Source organism: Macaca mulatta, chromosome 2, assembly GCF_049350105.2.
Source record: "Macaca mulatta isolate MMU2019108-1 chromosome 2, T2T-MMU8v2.0, whole genome shotgun sequence".
Taxonomy (NCBI): domain Eukaryota; kingdom Metazoa; phylum Chordata; class Mammalia; order Primates; family Cercopithecidae; genus Macaca; species Macaca mulatta.
The window spans coordinates 17,038,017-17,054,580 of NC_133407.1; positions in this window are offsets into that span (position 1 = coordinate 17,038,017).

Sequence of the window (16,564 nt, forward strand, 5' to 3'; positions counted from 1 at the left end):
AAGGAGGCCATGGTGGCTGAAACTGAGTGAGCAAGGGCCAGAATCAAGGGAGATGAGTTTGGAAAGATAATTAGGCAAGATCCTGAGGGGACTTATCCTATGAAGATTTTGGTATTTACATTGAGCAACATGCGGACACATTGGGGGATTTGGGGCAGGGAAATGACATGCTCTGATTTGTATGTTCAAATCTCTTTATGGCTACTGAGCTGGCAGTAGACTATAGCAGGAAAAGTGTGGTTGTAGGGACTGGTTAGAGGCTTATACCATAATCCAGACTAGAAATAGCAGTGGCTTGGAGAAGGGTGATTGAGATAGAGGTGGTAAGAAGTATTGGGTTGTGGATACATTTTTAAAAGTGTGTTAATAGACTTTGCTGAATTTTTTCGATGGGCATATAGAGGAAAAAAAGAGGAGGGTAAAGAAAGACTTAAAGGTTTTTGGCTTGAGTATTTGAAATAATGGATTTTTTTTTTTTTTACTTTCAGAGGTTGAGGGTGAGGTGAAGAAAGTCCAGAAATTTGATTTTAGACACAATAAGTTTGAGACGCCCATTAGACATTCTAGATGAGATGTTTTCTAGGCCCTTGGGTATGAAACACTGAAGTTCATGGAGAAGTCTAGACTGGAAATATGAATTTGGGAGTTGTAAACATACAAACAAGAGTTATTTGTCTGTTAATGAGAATTGTTGATATCATCAAGGTGGCCGATACGATCCAATGACATGAAAGTAAAAGCTTATCAGAATATTTCACCTAAACAAATAAGATGCTGTTCCCGAGTGAATGTTTCTTTATACATCATTGTGGTTGGGTTGCAGACGCCTGAGACTCTGTGTGCTCTGACCTTTTACCTCCCCTTTGACCAGTCTCCTATGTTTCTTGTACTGGCTTATTCTGTTTCTGGCTCACTGAAACAGTTGTTCTTTGAATATGCCACACGTGCTCTAATTGTGTGGCTTTAATACTTTCTTTCTAACTGAAAGTCTTCCTTCCCAGATACATGCAGAGTTTACTAGCTTATTTCCTTTGGGTCTCTCAATGTCACTTTATGCATTACTTCTCTCTTGCTGCATAACAAATTGCTCCAAAACTTAGTGGCTTAAAATAACAACAAATATGTATTATCTCACCTTTTCTGTGGCCAAGAATTTGGAAGCAGTTCAGCAGAGTGCTTCTGGTTAAGGGCTTCCAGTGAGGTTGGAGTTCCAACTTCTACTGGAGCTGCAGTCATCTGAAGGTTTTACTGGGGCTGGAGGTTCCACTTGCAAGCTTGCTCATTCACATGTTTGACAAATTAGTACTCTTGTGGGAGGTCTGATTTCCTTCCCACGTGGTCTTCTCCCAAGGGTGTTTGAGTGTCCTTATGCCATGGAGACTGGCTTGCCCCAGAGAGAGTGGTCCAAAAAAACAGAGTGGAAGCTTTGGTGCCTTTTATGACCCAGCCTCAGAGGTGAAATACCTTAATCTCTGCTCTTCTCTATTGCACTGATACCAGCCCTCGACTCTATCGCACTGAGACCAGTCCTAATTTATTTGGGAAGAGACTATCCAAGGGTGTGAACACCAGAAGATGAGGCCCATTGAGGGTCATCCTGAAAGTTAACTACCACATCTTATCAGGGACGTCTTCTCTGAATAACCTGTATGTTATGGACTGAATGCATGTACTGCTCCAAAATTCAAATGTTGAAACCCTAACACCCAGTGTGACTGTCTTTGAAATAGGGAGGTAATTAAGGTTAAATGAGGTCAGAAGGGTAGGGCCTTGATCTGACGGCTTAGAGTTCTTATAAGAAGAGAATCCGGAGAGCTCACTCTCTCTCCCTCCTCCAGCAAATACTGAAAAAAGGCCTTGTGAAGATATAGCAAGAACTTGGCCATCAGCCAATCAGAGAGACCCCCCCTCACCAGAAACGGAATCAGCTGGAACCCTGATCTTGGACTTCTAGCTTCCAGAGTGGGGAGAAAATAAATGTCTGTTGTTTATGCTAACCAGTCTGTGATATTTTGTTATGGCATTCTGAGCTAATACATAGCATAAAAGAGCAACTTCCTTCCTCAGCACTTTCCATCCCTTTATCCTGATTTATTTTTTCTCCATAGTACTTATCACAACCTGATATTTTCTCAATTTATTTATTGTCAGTTTCTCCTTAGTGGAGTGTAAGCTCTCTGAAGGCAGGGAATTTGTCTATTTGTTTACTGTTTTATCCTTGGGTCCCAAAACAAAGTCCGGCCCATGACAGGTACTCAAAATTACTTGTTGAATGATAAATGAGTGGATGAATATTGGATATTGGACTCTATTTTATTTCTATTGATTGTCTCTTTGATGGCTGGGATTGTTCGTTCTTTAGGTAGACTTTGCATTCATTATACTCTAGCACCATTTCTGAAATCAGGTACAAAACAGAAATATTTTAAAATTTCAATTAATCTTGTGCATGTATTACTAAATTGTAATGGGCTATCTGAAAATTAACACAGTGAAATATAAGCTCACCTGAGAAAATTTTGAGTTTGCTTTCACTTGATTAATAAACTGTTGGCAACCTGGAATTCTTGGGGCTGTTCTTCCTGCCTGAGGGTGAGAATTCTGTACCTTTGTAGAGAAGTGGAAAGAACAAGTTATGACCGATCCTGAGGAAATACTACATGTGTTTTTGTGTGCTCTGAGAGACTGAAAAGACATATAAAAGACATTTCTGTATATTCCAATTTTTCCATCATGCTTATGTACTTACTTTTGTAGTTAGAAATAAAAAAGTAATAAATATGAAATTTTAAAAAGAATAATAATTTTGAAATAGGATAAACTCATTCATGGCTGTGCTCTGCTTTTTACTGATCAGAATTGTTATTTAATCTCTCTGAGTCTTAGCTTCCTGCTCTGTAGACAGGAGACAATAACATGGAAGTTCAGCCTTGACTCACGTAGAAAAAATGTCACAGTCTTGGAGTGTGTTAGCTCATTCTTGTAGCCTTTGGTAAAGTTCTGAAAGAAAGGGAAGTGTTTAGTCCAAGCTGGCTCTTATAAGAGGAAACAAGACATAACCTTCCTATATGAAGTCCTTTTTGTTAGCAGAACCAGGGGAAGCCAGATTGGCTGACCAAGGACATCCCTTCAGTGCCATGGATGGGAATTAGTGCCAGTCTTCTCTGACTGGATATAGCATATGTTAAGGACCAATTGTTCTGAATTGTTCTCCCTATTTGCTTTTGTCCAAAAAGGAGTCTACCGTAGCTAGCTTATCTTCTTTCTACTATTATTCTGTTGAGTATGGTGTATTGGAAATATTTAAATTTATGTAGCCATATGTTGGTAGACTCTGAGAAGTTTATGCATGGGCCTAACTCAGGGAAATATGCATTCCTCAGAGATGCTGGGCTTGGATCTAGATGTAGTAATGAGGTGAGACTTCTGATTGTCTCCCTCATAAAGCACCTTTGCCCATAATAAATGCTCAGGAGGGTAGCTACCACCACCCCCGTCATTGTTATTCATGCCACTTCTTTCTCCCCCTCTACAGTAACACAGACACCACCATTAATTTCACCTCTATCTGGGCTTGCTTAACACTTATGGGCGTAAACTTCTGTAGAAGCATGGACATGCTTGCAGCCAAGATTCTAAAAAAGCTAGAGCAGCAAGAAATCAGCACACTTTCAGCCAACAGTTGCTGGGAGAATCTAAGTCAGTAGAGACAAATTAGTCACAATACTGATATTGATGGACTTGGACAATTCTAATCAAATTAGAATGGAAACACGGGGGATTCAGAAAGGCAGGTCAATAAACAAGAAAACCCATTGAAAAAAAATCACCAGTATAATGATTGGACTTCATGTCTTTGGCTTCTTTCCCACCCTCCTAGGGCGAATCAGTAGTGTAATCCTCTCTTTTCCTTGCCCCTGCCAGGCTCCCTTCTCTGGCTCCCTTCCTGTTGCCTTGCTACCGCTTTGTAGCTCTTTTCTGCACACCCCCACCCCTCACTTTTATATAGGCTTGACAGGCTTTTCATAGATTTTAAGGAACAGGTTTCAGACTTAATTGACCTTATAAATACCATCATTTTATTTCATTGTCTTGGACTTGGGGAAAAATTATAAAATCCCTTTCCTTAGAACACTAAATCCAAATGCTTACCACTCATCTAAACTCAGCTTAAAGCAAGGTCTTGTATTTCATGGATGGAAATGTGATGTCCTCTTTAAAAATATAAAGCTATAATGGGTTTTCTTTGGTCCACATTATTTCATTGAAAGATTGGTATTAGTTGCTCACTTCAAAAAGGTGAAGAGATTTCACATACTATTTTGAATTTCTGAATTTTTTTGAAAAATCAAAAGATCTGGCAACACTGAGCCTACATGTCTGTAGAACAAGGGCTGCTGTAGCTGAGTCATGGTTCCTCTCAATTAGTGGCAGGAGCCCTTCAGTTCAGCACAGTCCCCACATGGACAACTTCATGCATTCATGGTGCCTCCTTGGCTCTTATGGGCCTTTCAGCATTTGACTTCACTGGTAGAGAAAGTGCGTTGCAGTTTTTCTTTGAACTCTGTCATCCTTTCCCTCAAGCAGATGTAAGAACAGAGTTGTGTACAGAGGTTGATGGAAGATGCATTAACTATGATGAAAGAGCTATGGCCATTTTGTTTAGAGAGCTTACTCAGTCATTTATGTATTCAGTCATTCATTTCCATTATCCTACTTTCTCTCCATTATTGCCTATCACTTTATTTAAATAGACATCATAGAAATTTGAACAGCACAAAAAGGCATGTAATGCCTTTTTTGTAAAAAACAGTGTTCCTCTCACTCAAATCTCCTCATCCACCTTTCCAGAAACTACCTCTGTTACTTTTTGTGTCTTCCTTCCCCAAGATAGACTGTATTTGTAATATATGTTCCACTTCATGTTATACCAAATGGTGACAGAATACAGACTATTCTGCATTTTCCTTTTTTTTTTTTTTGCTTGATGATATATCTTGCAAATTATTCCATATTGGTGTAGATTTGCCTCATTCTTTCTAAAGCCTGCATAGCACTTCATTTTATTGATGCACTATGATTTGCTTAAGCTTATTGATGGGTCTGTAGCTGGTTTTTAATCTTTTATGAATACAAACAATGCTGCAATGAACATCCTTGTACACATTTACGAAGGGCAAATTGTGCCAGCATATTTGTTAGATTAATTTTGTGAAGTGGTGTTGCTTGGTCAAAAGGTATAAGCAATGGTGTGAGTATGCTACAGTTAACTCACACAGGCTTACAAGCAGCTGATTTCTCTGCATCTCTTCCCAACTCCATAATCAATGACATCACATTGGTAACTTGCTATTGGCCACAGTGGGAGCATTTATATCATGAAAATATGCAAACACCACAAACTAGGGCTTAGGGCTTCCCCCCTCCCTCCTGGAGAGCTGGTTGTCAAACATTGCAATATTGTAATTCAATTCTGATGCTAACTACCCAGAGTTAGCCCACTCCAAAGGTTAAGGGAACAGTCCCTAACAAGACTTCACTTCAGATGTCAGCCACAAGTTCAGGAATCAATAGGTAACCCACATTTTTGACAAATTGCTACAAATTTGGGAGTTCCCACAGTTCCCTCAGGTTTGATAATTCATTTGTTAGAATGATTCTTAGAACTCAGGAAAGCTGCATCTATAATTATAGCTTTATTATAAAGGATATGAATTAGGACCAGCCAATGAAGATACCCATAGGTGAGACCTGAGAGGGTCCCAAATGTGAAGCTTCTGTGTCCTCACCCTGTGGCTTCAAGATGCATCACCCTTTTGGCACATCATTGTGTTAACCAATCAGGAAACTCACTGGAGCTTCAGGTGTCCAGAGTTACAATTTGAGTTTCATTATGTAGGCAGGATTGATCAAGTCATTTGCCATGTGATTGTACTTAATCTCTAACCCCCCCTTCCTCATCCCTCCCTTGGGAGTCAGGAGATTATAAACGAATCTCAGGTGTCCCAAAGCTCAACCCTTTAATCATATGATTGGTTTTTCTGGCATGGCCAACCCCTATTCTGAAACTATGTAGGAGCCCACCTTGAGTCACCTTATTAGCATAAACTCAGGTGTGGTCCCAGGAGCTCAGCATGGATAAAAAAAGACACTCCTATTTGTCATTCAGAAAATTCCAAGGGCTTAGAGGCTTTGTCCCAGGAACCTGGGCCAAAGACCAATCAAATTATTTGTTATACAACAAACACAACAGCACATCACTGGATGTAAGTATTTAAAAGTGTTGACACATATTTCCAAATTGTCCTCCAAAGAGGTTGTACCAAATATGCATTCCCACCAGCAATGCATAAAAGTGTTTTTGGAGCAATAATTCTGACCACAGTGATTTGTCATACCGGATCACTAGAGTGTGCCAGTTATTTCCTTGAGACTGAGCATGAGGGAACTCTGGGTTATTTATATGTCACTGGGAGGATACATTCATATTCTTGCTGAGATCTTCAAATGCAACCCAATGCTTGTAAACTTTTCTTATGGCTCTCTGCTTCCATTACTTGAGCAAATAGTTGTTGGTAAAATTCACCAGCTATTAATAGAAATGAGAGGAATTCAGCTATCGCACTGTTGGTTTTAGCTTTTCTATAATCACTCTTCTTCATTAGGAAACGTCTCTAAAGACTGCTGCCTTACAAGAGTAGAGTCCATGCATGATAAAATCTCACAAACTTTGGGAAGGCCATCCTGAAATTGTGACAATAATAAGAACGTTTTGAAAATATCATTGTGCATTTTTATTGTTTCCTTCACTTGAGTACTGGGAATTTGTTTCAAAGCATCATCAAATCCCATTGGGTAATGCCTTAGTAGAATACATAAGAAAAATATATAATCATTAAATAAAGACTATTTCTAATCATTGAAGTTTAATTAATATGTTATTCATATACATTAATTCAAGTCTTCAAAAACAGCTTGGATAGTCAGTAGGTTAAACAGTCCTCTTGAAAATCTAGACCAACATTGTATAATAAAGTTTTCTGTGTGATATTAGAAATCTACATCTGAGCTGTCCAACATGGTAGCCACTAGCCACATGTGGCTAAAGTGACTGAGTAACCAAATATTTAATTTTATTTAATTCTAGCTAATCTAAATTTAGATATGTAAATAGGTACATGTATCTACTGGTTACCTTATTAGACCAGTTCTAGGTTATAAAGACAGATTTAACCTTTGTTCTTTTCTTTTCTCTGATTTCTGATCCCTTCCCCTAGCTAGTCATGGAAAATAAGGAAAATGAAAGTACCTAAACAGGTTCATTTCTAAGTGCTTGACACATATCAATTCCTTTAATCCTCTCAACAACTGTATAAGATAGGTACTAACGCTATCCCTGTTTTATTAATGCAAATGAAAAAATTGATGGCCGAGGTTCTACAGCTGATAAGTAATGACCTAAGACTTGAATACAGAAAATGTGACTTTAGGAGACCATGCTCTTAACTGCAATACCACACTGCCTCTAAATCTATATGCAAAGAAAATAAAAATCACCAGTGAGAAGTACTTTTTGTTTTCCAAATAAGCACTTGAGAATTGACATCAAAAGATCAAGGAAGCTGGAGATACGGGTGCTAAGATGAGAGGATAGGAACAGGGTAGTGATGTGGAGAGGTGTGGAGTCAGCCTAGCACCTTCCAGGGCCAGAGCCAGTCTGTGCATGGATATTTATCCTCCACCTACAGACTGTCTGCTGACATTTGATTAAACACATCATGGAGGCCCACACAGAGGAGCAGTGTCAACAGTTTTTCCTGGTGCTCATGGGCCTTTCATCGTCAGTGGCTGTGGATTTTCCGGCAAAAGGAGGCCCACTTCTAACCATGGACTTTGCAGAGATTGATTTAAAAGCCACAATAAAATGTGCTGGATTGCTGTATTATCAAATTGTTTAAGCTGGGAATTAGTTTCCCAGAGTCCCCTTCCCTCTATGGTTCCAGGATAGGGTTGGCCAAAAGAAGAACTTGTATAAAACTTGGGAGGCAGAAGTGAAGCATTGACCATAGCTCATCTTCCCACCTGCTGGTTCTTCTGACCAACAGATTCATTTTTGGCTCCAGGTCCACTTCCAGATGGCTGGCAGTGGACCCACAAGGTGGTAGCTCCACAGGGGAAGAGCTGCTTATAGGCTTCTCTATGAGCTCCCCTACCAAGATCTGCCTCAGAGGCTGGAGACCCCTCTGCAAACTCTAACTTGGCTATTGGTGTCAGTGCTTCAAGAAGACTGGTTGATAACTTTTTCTCTGACCCTCCAGCTCTTTCTGGAACTTTCTCTTCCAGCAACTTCCACAGTTGTGAGGTCTAATTCTTCTAATACTTTTCTGTCTTAGTCTGTTTTCTGCTCCCCTAACAGAGTACCACAGACTGGGTAATTTATAAAGAAAAGATATTTATTTTGGCTCACAGTTCTGGGGCTGAGAAGTCCAAGAGCATGGTGTTGGCTTCTGGTGAAGGCCTTCTTGCTGTATTATCCCTTGGCTGAAAGTGGAAGGGAGCCCATGAGACAGAGAGGAAAGGAGGGGGCTAAACTTCTGTGATAACTAACCCACTCCCACAGTAACAGCATTAATCCATCCATGAGAGTGGAGCCCTTATGACCTAATCACCTCTTAAAGGTCCCACCTCCCAACACCACTACATTGGCAATTAAGTTTCAACACGACTTTGTGGGGACATTCAAACCATAGCATTTCCTTGTAACATCCCAGTGGCTCTGCTTCCCTGACTAAAACTGTAATTGTTATACTATACTCTTAATAAGATGCTCAAAACAGAAGCTGGACTCCATGATACTTAGAGGAACCATTTAGGAAACTAAGTCTCAGCCCTAGCACTTGGGCAAGTCTAGAGTTGTGAGATCCTCCCTACTAAAACAGTTTATATTATTTGTATTCTTGGAAGTTTCCTTCTGCCTATACAAACTGCCAGGACAAACTCAGCTGATTAAGATGCTTCAGCTAGATGTTCCCAAGGCACTGTGGACTGCCCTGCACCCCCCACTGCAGAGCTTGTCCCATAATAGTATAATACTCTGTTCAGTGATTTGCATTCTCTGCCTTGCTGCCAGATATGAGAGTCTGGTAACCATGCATTGGGCTCACCACTTAACCCCCAGGGCACTGTGCCTGAGAGTGGTGGCTCATCTTGAATGAATGAAGTAGGAGAGACTGAGCTTTGAATTAATGTGACTTCACTGTGGTGAGAAACAGGGATACAGAAGACCTTGTCAGTGCCCTGGCCAGAAGCCCTTGGGTTCCTTTTACCTTTTCTGTGCAGTCCTTCCCAGCTTCAGTGTATTTTTGTTTCCAAAGACCTGTACCTGGGACTCTTCTTCAGAGGCCTGTTCTCAGGCTACTGGAACAAGTCAGAATTGCCTGGGAGTTTATGTGTCTTTAAGGCAGCTTGTAAACAATGACTGACCATGTGATCAGGAAAGCTCTAAGGCATAGCTTACGCTCCAAAGCTCCCCTGGGGATCAGCCTGGAGCAACCCTCTGTGAGACCTTACCTGCATCTCTCCCCTGCTTGGCTTCATCCTGCCTGGCTTACCTCATTCTTTTATAGGCCTCTCTTTGTTGCAGGAAGTCAGGGACCTCGAACGGAGGGCCCGGCTGGAGCCACAGCAGAGGAACATAAATTGTGAAGAATTCATTTTAATATGGACACATATCAGTTCCCAAAATTAATATTTTATAATTTCTTATGCCTGTCTTTACTGCAATCTCTGAACATAAATTGTGAAGATTTCATGGACATTTATCAGTTCACAAATAATACTAATAATATCCTTACAATTTCTTATGCCTGTCTTACTTTAATCTCTTAATCCTGTTATCTTCATAAATTGAGGATGTATGTCACCTCAGGACCACTATAGTTGTGTTAACTACACAAATTGATTGTAAAACAAGTGTGTTTGAAGAATATGAAATCAGTGCACCTTGAAAAAGAACAGAATAACAGCAATTTTCAGGGAACAAGGGAAGACAACCATAAGGTCTAACTGCCTGTGGGGTGAGGCAGAATACAGCCATATTTATCTTCTTGAAGAGAGCCTATAAACAGACGTGCAAGTAGGGAAGATATCGCTGAATTCTTTTCCTACCAAGGAATATTAATAATTAAGACCCTGGGAAAGGAATGCATTCCTGGGGGGAGGTCTATAAACAGCCGCTCTGGGAGTATCTGTCTTATGTGGCTGAGATAAGGACTGAAATACGCCCAGGTCTCCTGCAGTACCCTTGGGCTTATTAGGGTGGGGAACAAATCCCACCCTGGTACATTTGAGGTCACACTGGTTCTCTGCTCTCGAACCCTGTTTTCTGTTGTTCAAGATGTTCATCAAGATAATACATGCACAGCTGAACATAGACCCTTATCAGGAGTTTTTTATTTTTGCCCTTTGCCTTGTGATCTTTGCTTTTCCCTTTGCCTTGTGATCTTTATTGGCCTCAGAAGCATTTGATCTTTGTTCTCCTTTTTGCCCTTTGAAGCATGTGATCTTTGTGACCTACTCCCTGTTTGTACAACCCCTTCCCTTTCGAAGTCCTTAATAAAAACCTGCTGGTTTTGCGACTCAGTTGGGCATCATGGTCTAACTGATATGTAATGTCACCCCCCAGAGGCTCAGCTGTAAAATTCCTCTGTTTGTATTCTTTCTCTTTATTTCTCAGCCGGCTGACACTTAGGGAAAATAGAAAGAACCTACGTTGAAATATTGGGGGCGGGTTCTCCCGATATCTCTTAATAGCACTCTTGTAATAAGTCACTAACTCCTGAATTCTCATCTCAGGGAGTATGTCCAGAGAAACTAACCTACGACCATGAGTATCTAAGGAAGAACACTGGCTTCCAATCTGGTTTGCCATCAGTCTGCCAAACTCAAGCCACCTCCCCTTTCTGGGAAAGCCCTGCTCTGATTCTGTTGATCCTAATGAAATGGCAGTTCCCAAAACACAGATAGTAAAGATGAGAAAAGTGTTTCACTTGCCCTTTGTCCCTTGCTAAAGTAGGTGAAAGATGCAATCTTATCAGTCTGCATCTGCAGTCTTATCAGTCTGCATCTGATCAGGAAACAGAAGCTACTCTAGGTTTTTAAATAGGCAGTTGATTGTAAAGGTGTTAGAAGAGCCAGGGGAGAAAAAGGGGAAGGTAAGATTTTTCAAAGATCAGTAGCTGCAGGAAACAGATATCACCTCTAGGTCCAAAAGAGCAAAGAGAAAGAGGTGTTGCTCAGAGTACACAATGTGGTGGTGTTAGAACAAAGTTGGCAGAAACCCAGAAGTCACATTTGTCCATGGCTACCACCTTTTGCTGCTGAGACTCCTTCCTCATTTGTTGCTGCATCCTCTGCAAGAAGCACAAGAAGAAAAAATATGTCTTCCTTACTCTCACCTTCCAAACTCCTGCCAGAGCCTCCCATTGGTAGCATCTGACAGGAAGCTAGGTGGAAAGTAGGTCTGACAAATGTAATTTGCAGGCTTTCTGCCCTGCTGGTGAGAAAAGGGCATAAAAGGGGAAGTGTACGGCTGAAAGACAACAGATGCAATGTGGTACTTTACCTCAAAGTTGCCATCCTTTTCCTGATGGTAAAGATCATCTGAAGTCTTCCAAAGCTTCAGAATTGGTGCAGGAAAACCTTATTGGGGTACATGAGTAGGAGAGAAGGAAAGGGCAAGAGACAGAACAGTGAATGAGACAGCAAAAGGCATTGCCTACAGTCTAAAAAGCATCCCTTTATGAACACTCAGGAATTCTTTTTTTTTTTTTTTTTTTTGAGATGGAGTCTCACTCTGTTGCCCAGGCTGGAGTGCAGTGGTGTGATCTTGGCTCACTGCAAGCTCCGCCTCCTGGGTTCATACCCTTCTCCTGCTTCAGCCTCCTGAGTAACTGGGACTACAGGCACCCACCATCAGGCCTGGCTAATTTTTTCTATTTTTTTTTTTAGTAGAGAAGGGGTTTCACCATGTTAGCCAGGATGGTCTTGATCTCCTGACCTCGTGATACGCCTGCCTCAGCCTCCCAAAGTGCTGGGAGCCACTGAGCCCGGCCAACACCCAGGAATTCTTATGGGTTATTTACCCTTTCATTGTCTCATGTAGGACAGAAACTAAGGGGCCATGCTTCTTTGTATCTTCTTTTGAATGCAGATGGGTACGCTGTCCACTAAACAGAAATCTATACATATCCCAGAAGCAAGCAAGCATGCTTTTTAAACACAAGTGAGTTTTAAAGGAGACTTGTAGGTTCTCCTGCTTGATTGCAAAATACAGCTCATCTCCTGGAATGGGCCCAGAGACTTTGGCATTTGTTAAGAATCAAAGTCATAGTTGGTTAATCCCATCTGCTTTCAAGAAATAAGAAAAATCAGTGTCAATGTGTCTCAGACTCCATGTAAATTATTCTCCCTTGGGTCTCCCAAAGGTTCCTGTTTGCTCAGAGAATTTTAAGCCATGTCATAAGAAACATAATTTAAAACCCCACTCTATTAATTTTCAATTGCTGCTATAACAAACTATTATGAATTTGGCTTAAAAACAACATAAATTTATAATCTTACTGTTCTGGGTGGGTACCATTGGTCTACATACAAGATGTCAGCAGGCTTGTGTTCCTTCTGGAGGCCGTAAGGGAGAATTCCTTTCTTTTCCTTTTCTAATTTCTAGCAGCACTCCATATTCCTCAATTAAAGGCTCCTTCTTCTAGACTCAAAGCCAGTGGCATAGCGTTTCTCTCCTCTCTGATCTCTGCTTCCATCCTTACATCTTCTCTCTCTCTGACTCTGATCCTCCTGCCTCCCTTTTGAAAGGATCCCTGTGACTACACTGGGCCAACCTGGATAATCCAGGCAAAATTCTCCTTCTCAAGACTCTTAACTTAGTCACATCTACAGTCTTTTTGATAATATAAGGTAACATATTCACAAGCTCCAAAGATTAGAACATGGATATATGCTACAGAGAGAATGTTTATGTTGAAACCTGATCTCCAATGTGATGGTATTAGGGAGTGGGGCTTTTGGAAGATAATCGGGTCATGAGGGTGGATCCCTCATACATGTGGTTAGTGCCCTTATAAAAGTGGTCCCAGAGAGCACCTTTGCCTTTCTGCCACGTGAGGACACAGTAAAAAGACAGGCATCTAAGAACCAGGAAGCGAGCCCTCACCAGTCACTGAATCTGCAGGCACCGTGACTTGAAACTTGCCAGTCTCCAGCACTGTAAGAAATAAATATCTGTTGTCTATAAGGTACCCGTTCCATGGTATTTTGTTGTGGCAGCCTGAACAGACTAGAGCAACATCTTTGGTGGGGGTGATTATTCAGTCTACCACACCCACTGTTTATAATAGATATTAAATGGAGTGAAGGCAGAGGGTGTTAGGATTGATTATAATCCCACATCTAGCGAAAAAGGCAGCTTCTGTGTGGCTGTTGAAAATGAAAATTATTTGGCAAATAAATAAGTATTAATCCAAATTTTCTTGACCCCTTACTCTTTTTAACTAAAACACTTTAGGCTTTAGTTCCTTTTCATTGAAAAGGTATTTTTTTAGAGCATTTGACATACGTGTCCCAGGTTTTGGGACATTGGTAGTTCACACAGAAGGCAGAAAACAGACAGATCACCAGAAAAACAGAGTTGGCGTGAGAAGCTATGAGCTCAAGAGATGCCTACTGAGCAGTGTGAGCAGGCAGTCAGGTGAATCCGGACATGTGGGGATCAGCTCTCAACACATAATGGGCTAAGGATATCTCACCACCAATGAGCCAGTGTGCATGCCATACTGTGCCTAGAACTCTAAAACCACCACTGCCGTGCAGTTCAGCATTGGTATGCATCTGAATCACCTGTAAAGCTTGTTCATCACCCACCACTCTCAGAGCTTCTAAATCAAAAGATCTGGGGTGAGGACCTGGGATTAACATGTGTAACAAATGCTAAAGATTATTCTCAGTAAAGTTTAAAAATTTTCACACTCCTCTCTTGGATCCCTTATTGACATTTAAGTCCCAAAGGCAGTTCTTGTGAAACAGAGGAGTGCGTCATAGGAATCCAACCAAATGTCAGCTTCGTAATTGCCACATTTATGACCTTGAATCTATACTTTCTTTTTAAATTATTTGTATAATATGGGGTACAAGTGCAGTTTTTTTACGTGCATAGATTATACGTAGCGGTCAAGTCAGAGACTTAATGTATCCATCACCTGAATACTATATATTGTACCCATTAAATAATTTCTCATCATCCTCCCCCTCTCATCCTCCCACCCTTTTGGGTCTCCATTATCTATCATTCCACTCTCTATATTCATGCGTATATATTTTTTAGCACTCACTTATGCATGAGAGTATATCATATTTGACTTTCTGTGTTTGGCTTGTTTCACTTAAGATAATGACCTGCAGTTCCATTCATGTTGCTGTAAAAGACATAATTTCATTTTTTTTTGGCTTAATAGTATTCCATTGTATATATATACCACATTTTCTTTATTCATCCATCCATTCATGGATATTTAGGTTGATTCCATATGTTTGCTATTGTCAATAGTGCTGCAATAAACATACAAGTGCAGGTATCTCTTTGATAAATTGATTTCCTTTCCTTTGGCTAGATTCCTTTAACAGATTGAGAAATCTCCCTACTGTTCTCCATGTAGGTTGCACTAATTTAAATTCCCACCAAGATTATATAAGAATTCCCTTTTCTTCAAATACTTCCCAACATTTGTTATTTGCTGTCTTTTTAATAATAGCTATTCTGACTGGGTAAGGTGATTTTATCTCATTGTGGTTTTAATTTGCAACTATTTGCAAACTATTCATCTGACGGGGGATGATGATTTGTGAAGTTGAGCATTTAAAAATACATGTTTTGGCCATTTGTATGTCTTCTTTTGAAAAAATATTTATTCATGCCCTTGGCCACTTTTTAAAAATTTTAATTATTTTTATTTAATTTAATTTTATAATTATTATTTTCTAGAGATGGAGTCTTGCTCTTGTCCCCCAGGCTGGAGTGCAGTGGTGTGCTCTCCCTCAGTCTGGAGTGCAGTGGCGTGATCTCAGCTCACTGTAGCCTCCGCCTCCCAGATTCAATCGATTGTCCTGCCTCAGCCTTTCAAGTCGCTGGGATTACAGGCACTCACCACCACGCCCAGCTAAGTTTTGTATTTTTAGTAGAGACGTGGTGTCACCATGTTGGCCAGGTTAGTCTTGAACTCCTGACCTTAGGTGACCCACCCTTCTCTGCCTCCCAAAGTGCTGGGATTACAGGCATGAGCCGCCATGCCCAGCCATTTTTTAAATTGTTTTAAATTATTATTACTATTTTTTTGAGACAGAGTCTCGCTCTGTTGTCCAGGCTGGAGTGCAGTATTGTGATCTCAGCTCACTGCAACCTTTGTCTCCTGGTTCAAGTGATTCTGGTGCCTCAGCTTTCCCAGTATTTGGGATTACAGGTGTGCACCACCACGTCTGGCTAACCCTGTAGACATAGGGTTTCACCATATTGGCCAGGCTGGTCTCGAACTCCTGACCTCAAGTGATCAGCCCGCCTCGGCCTCCCAAAGTACACAAACATGAGCTATCTACCATGCCTGGCCTTATTTTTAATTTTTGCAGGTGCATAGTAGGTATATATATTTATGGGGCACAGGCTTTGACACTTTTTAATGGAAATATCTGTTGTTTTTGTTGTTGATGTTGAGTTGTTTGAGTACCTTGTATATTCTGGGTATTAGTCCCTCATCAGATGAATAGTTGGCAAATATTTTCTCCTATTCTGTGGGTTGTCTTTTCGCTTTGTTGATTATTTCTTTTCCCATGAAGAAACTTGTTAGTTTAATTAAATTCCATTTGTCTACTTTTGTTTTTGTTTCCTGTGTTCTTGAGGTTTTAGTCATAAATTATTTGCCTAGACCAACATATGAAAGAGTTTTCTCTAGGTTTTATTCTAGTATTTTTGTAGTTTTAGGTCTTACATTTAAGTCTTTAATTCATTTTTTGATTAATTTTTGTATGTAGTAAGAGATAGGGATCCAGTTTCATTCTTCTACATATGGCAATCCAATTATCCTAGTACCATTTATTGAAAAGGGTGTCCTTTCCCCCAGTATGTTTTTGTCAGTTTTGTCAAAGATTAATTGGCTGTAAATATGTGGCTTTATTTCTGGGTACTCTTTCTGTTCCATCCATCCGTGTGTCTATTTTTTTTACCAGTATCATGTTTTTTTGGTTACCATATCCTGGTAATATAATTTGAAGTCAGGTAATGTGATGCCATCAGCTTAGTTCTTTTTGCTTAGGATTGCTTTGGCTATTCAGGTGCTTTTTTAGTTCCATATGAATTTTAGGATTATTTCTCTAATTATGTGAAAAATGGTGTTTGCATTTTGATAGAAATTGCATTGAATCTATAGATTGCTTTGGGAAGTATGGTCATTTTAACAATATTAATTCTTTTACTCCATGAGCATGAGATGTATTTCATTTGTTT